The 5,687-nt window shown below is 35.8% G+C and overlaps 1 non-coding gene across 1 annotated transcript; it reads left to right on the top strand.

Moving 5' to 3' along the window:
* Positions 1 to 681: 681 nt before the first annotated feature.
* On the top strand, positions 682 to 754 carry Trnav-cac. Its single transcript has one exon. It is a non-coding gene; the product is annotated as a tRNA-Val (tRNA).
* The last annotated feature ends 4,933 nt before the right edge of the window (positions 755 to 5,687 follow it).

Genomic DNA, 5,687 nt, shown 5'->3' with positions numbered 1-5,687 from the left:
TTCGTATTCGATTATGAGAAGACTTATTGCATTACCGTAAAATGTTTAAATGGCAAGAAGAATAAATAGAGGAGGAGGAGGACGCAACACGAGCATGCACTTTCTCTAGCAAAAGTAAAAGTTTCTCTTGTGCCGCGAGTCGTGGAAGACTCCGATCGTAAGTAAACGACTTCACTTTGAAACGTTTTACTTCCTCCAGAAAGTTCGGAGCTTTCTATTATGTATGAGCGATCAATCGTTTCAATCTTTCCGATCGGCGAAATCGAACGAAAGTGTTATGCCGAATGATGCCAATAATACTATCTATCCACGATCATTGTTTATTTCTTTTCAATATTTGTATTTTTCTATTAATCGATTTCTAATCGATATAATATATCATATTTTCTTTCTTTAAGATTAAGTAACGAACTTAATAATTAATATAATAAATGTTGATATCATTTTTTAAGACTATCTTTTATTAATTTGTTGATATTTTATATTTGTCACAATTATTATTTTGCACGAGATTTCTCTCAGAAATATTTATTTTATATATATATAGAATTATTTGAATAATATTTGTCTATTAAAACGAAATATTAATTCTCTTATTAATATTTTAAATGTGTTTTATATAAAAAAAACATCCCTCAATTTTGGACCACATCCCTACAACCAAGATTCTTAGTAGTCAACGTTTCCGTAGTGTAGTGGTTATCACGTGTGCTTCACACGCACGAGGTCCCCGGTTCGATCCCGGGCGGAAACATATGACAGTTTTTTTTTTCTATTTTTTTAAACAATCGCAAATTAAACTTCAACAAACAAACATATCTGCAAATATTTTCTTTAAAAACAATCTACAAACTCTGATATCAATTAATTAATATTAATACAATTTCCGATATATTTCAAAAGAACTTGAAATATTTTCTTAAACAATAAAAACAATTGCAAAACAATATTCCTAATCATATCATCAAGAACAATTATTTAATCAAAGTTCGTTTGAAATAATATCAAGAAATTATTTTTGTTCTCCTTAAAACGATGGGGGTATTCCATTGTAAAGAATGAAATACCATACTATTGGTTATGGTCGTGGTTGTTGTTGCTATACGATGATGAGTGTGGTAATGGTGTTGATGGTGTACGGTGGTGCTAGTGATGATTGCAATGGTGGTGATGGTGGTGCATTATCGTAGAAGAAGAAGTGGGATTCTTTGTGCGAGCAAGAGAAGAGAGGAGGATGTTCATTGGTTGTGTGAGTAGGGTCCGATCGAGTCAGGATACGAGCTGTCTCAAGGTCACTTTAACACAAGGGCAAAGAAGAAGAAGAAGAAGAAGAAGAAGAAGAAGAGCTTCGGTCTAGTCTGAACTCGGCCGCGCCCTTCGAGGTCGTGCCATCTCGTTCCCACAAGCAAGCAAGCAAGCAAGAAGAAGAAGAAGAAGGGGGCTACCTTTATTTTTCCATCCACTGTGGTATAATGTGCCATTCTTAAGGGGGTGGGGCTGGGCAAGGGCAAGAGGAGGTTTTAAGGGAGAAAGAGAGAAAGAGTTAAACAACCTTCGGTGCTTCAGTATTTCAATCCGACTGGCTCTAACCGACTATAGTTTCACCAACACACACTACTAATTTTAGGCTGAACAAACTAATGCCTATGCTAATCGAAAAAGTTTTATTGCGTTTTAGTTGCTATTAGTTTACAACGATTCTTTTTCCTTTTTTTTTTTGTTTTTTCTTTTTCCAAAACAAATTTAGATTGCTACTTTTATATCATTACGAAGTATACAACAAATCCCGAACAATTTAATATATCGTTTTAATAATAACGAATAGTATTGTTAATATGTATGATAATTAAAAATAAATGGTTAAGTATTTGTAACAGGTGTTGTATACCAATTGCATCGGTGTTGCATCATACTGTTTTATTATATAGATATTTGATTATAAATACTAAAAATGTTTATTTAAAACACAGATAATAAAAATAGCAATCTAATATATATAGGCAAGTAACTGATTGTAAAAGATGATGCAATTATAAAGAAGTAAAGAGTCAACAAATTGATGTATAAACAATTAGTCATCGAATAATATAAAAGTAAAAATACGTATTTAGAGGAACCAATGCAATCTCGTTTCTTTAATCAATAAGACCTTGATCTGTGTTCTTGCGTTGATATCGTGTATGCTATACGATTAGGGGAAGCGATTGGAAGCTCTTGAGGGTACTACCATAGCTTATCTGTCGCTTTGAGGACGATTAATTCAATGACAATGCTCACTTAGTTTCTCATATTAATTAAGGTTAACCTCAGGGTTCACTGACGAGAGGAGGCTTCCGACGAGGTCATCCTCTAATCTCCAACTCCAAGAGAGACAACCATAAACGCATCAACATTTAGGAGAATACTGTGACACACGCTTGCGTTCACTAGCCTTAACTATTCAATTGAATTAACATTTCGGGGTTGTCATTGTTCATAATCTATCAAATGTCATTAAATTATTCGTATTTAACGTAATAAATAATTAACTTGTATTTACTTTGATAAATAATCTTTCAATGTACAATTTATAAATTTATATATAAGATAAAGATTAGGATTTTTCTCAAATTAGATAATCCAATAAAATAATTGGCTTGTTAAATAGTTTAACACGTGGGTTGATCAGGTAAGCCTAATCTAGCGTAATTATAGTTATTCCCCCAAAAAAAAGAAACTAATGTTCCAAAGATTCTCCCTTCACTAAGGTTTGATGATTTGATTTCTCGTCTCGTCTCAATTGGTTAACAAGCAGATAAAGGCTCGACGAAAGAAGAAGAAAAAATAAAAATAGAAAAAAGGGGAGGGGCGGATAGAAGTAAAAGAAAGAAAATAGTGTAAATTGTTCACGGTCGAGGTGATGCGCGAAAAACATCGGCTAATTAAAAGCTGCCGGCTACTTATCGTTCCTGTTCGATCTCACGAATCGGCGCGATGTAAATCGCACTTTTAAAAGTTAGCAGGCCCTTCGTTGCAGGAGCAACGTTGGCGCCAAGGTCACGACCTCCACTTTGTATCGAGAACGATGAGAGGCGCGCGCCACGCACGTGCGTGCATGCGTGAGTGAGTGAGTGCATGCATGCATTCGTGCGCTCGCGCATTCTCTTTCAAGAGTGCACGCTCGAGAGTGCAGCGGCTCTAATCCGTTTGAAGGTTTTACCATGAACAGGGACGTACTGTTTATCTAAAGTACCACCATCTATAACACACCCTGCGGTATAATTCATTTATTTTTATTTATCTATTTATATTTTTCGATGCTTCATTATATTTTATTATTCGAGTGTATTCGAAGAAATTATAAAGTAAGCTTGAAGAGTACTTCAATTAATAATAATTACTATTCTAACGTTATAGAAATTTCTGCAATTTTTATTGCAACTATAAATAAGACACTGATATTCGATCTAATTTTTCCATGACAAGTTATAAAATGGATATATAAAATTTTGTAAGCAACTTTACTTATATTTTCAAGATGTAGTTTAAATCATTTTTTATGCAAGATACAATTGTAATAATTAACAATAACTACAACCCTTGATTCGTACAATTGACGCTAAATAAAAAAAGAAAACAAGATAAACAAACAAAATAAATAATTTTCATTCTTAACTCTCCGTTTGTAAAAATATTCTATACAAAAAACTAAAGGTATATATAACAAATATCTAAGAAATAACTTGACCCACCCTATATAACGTGTGTCAACTCGCGAAAGGATTTGGAGGGCGCGGTGCACTCTCAACAAGGATTCTCGGACGCTCGGGTAGAACCTTGAGTAAACTGGAGGAACGAGGATGAGTGAGTAGGAAAAAAGGATCTGGGGGTGGGAGGGGGCTTGGAAGTAGTCGGTGGAAGGGTCGGGAACATGTAGGGGAAGGAGGAGACAAAGAAGAACGGAGAAAAGGGAAGAGTCTCGTTTCAAGTAAGCAGAAGCCCAACAGCAGCAACACCGACGACTGTTCGCGGGTGTACGTGTGCGTGTGCGCGCGCGTGTGTGTGTTTACGGGCGTATGTGTTCGTTCGTTTCGGTCCGTCGTCTTTGGGGTGAACGTACGACGGTAGACGCAAAAATCCCTCCAAGGTCGATGCATCCCTCCCGTTTGATTCTCCTTCTCTTTTACTCATGCACCGAGTCCTATACGTATTCTCCTTATTGGACTACCCCCACCACTTTCTTCCGGCGGGGCCACCACCCTGGGCCGTCGTCGATGCAGGGGCAGACTCACCCACGCGACTCATCCGGCCCCTCCCCTGATCCTCAGGGCCGTATCTTCCTTTGTCATTAGCCCTTTGTCGGTTTAATCATTTTTCTTCGATTTATTTTATTTCATTGGTCTATTTTATATCGAACCTTTGAAACCCCTTAAAGAGAGACCACTAAAGATGAAACAATTTAATTACGCGTACGGACTAATGTGTGCGTCTGTGTGTATTTTATCCTATGCATTATAGTTATCTATGATACCTGACTAAGAGAATTTGTAACAACTGAAAACAAGAGAATAGTATTATCACAAAATCAATTCATTGGAAACGAATTTCTGGCGCTTTGTAACATCTCTTGTCTCTTGCAGAATTATAACGACTAACTAACCGAAACTAAATTCACAAGCAAGATTAATGCGATTAACTTTCGATTGGTCCATCGTTGCACACACACACACACGCGCGCGCGCTAACTTTCGATTCCATGCAACACGTGTTCTTTGTAGATACCTGTATACATATACTGTTCTACACGATTATTCAAAGTTTAATAATCATCGGGATTAACATCGATAAGCTGATTTTCTAAATAACAAGTCTAACGAATTTTACCTATCGTTTATATATCCATTGACGTTTATAAACAATATTAACACTAATGAATATTAATTTTCAAATGCGTTACATGTCCACTTTAATTTGAGTAAATTGTTAGTTCCCCTAGGATGAATATAATTAAAAGATATATATCTGTGAATTTATCATTTTTAAGATTAAATCATTTATTCCAACATAATCATTTATTCCAATGAGTTAATATTAATCTAACTACGAATATAAAAATCCAAATAAATATGTTGATATATATATATATATATACAAAATAAAAATAATGAAATTTCTCTATTATTTATATATTTCATCCTAAAAAATAACGAGCCCAAATATACAAACGGTACGCAGCTCTACGAATGGAAAAAAATACAATTAAAATGAAATATATATTTTGAAACCGTTAAATACCAATCTCAATCGCAGTATAACAAACCTGATATATAATATTATAAATAACGAATAAATTAGGAGACAATATTTAAGCATACGCGAAAACAAGTATCACACAACAAGTAAGAATTGTTCTTGGGGAAATCAGCAAGCTTGGAAATCGCGAGGGCGTCAGATGAGAGGATGGAGGGCGTGGATGAAGGGAGGAAAAGGGGACGATGAAAGAATAAGAAGAAGAGGAGAGAGATGCTGCGCCATCGAAAGAGGGTCTCACATGGATTGGCACGAAGCAATAAGTGTATCGGGTGAACGGCCGGCCGTGCATCCAGACTGCAGACGCCCAATAAAAATATCTTACGTCTCTCTTCTCCTCCTCCTTGTTCTCCCCCTTGTTCTCCCCCTTTTCTCCCCCTTTTCTCCCCCTTGTTCTC

Source organism: Polistes fuscatus, unplaced genomic scaffold (genome assembly GCF_010416935.1).
Source record: "Polistes fuscatus isolate 324 unplaced genomic scaffold, CU_Pfus_HIC Scaffold17, whole genome shotgun sequence".
NCBI lineage: Eukaryota > Metazoa > Arthropoda > Insecta > Hymenoptera > Vespidae > Polistes > Polistes fuscatus.
The sequence above is the reverse complement of the archived record's forward strand: the minus strand, read 5'-3'. Positions and strand labels throughout refer to the sequence as shown.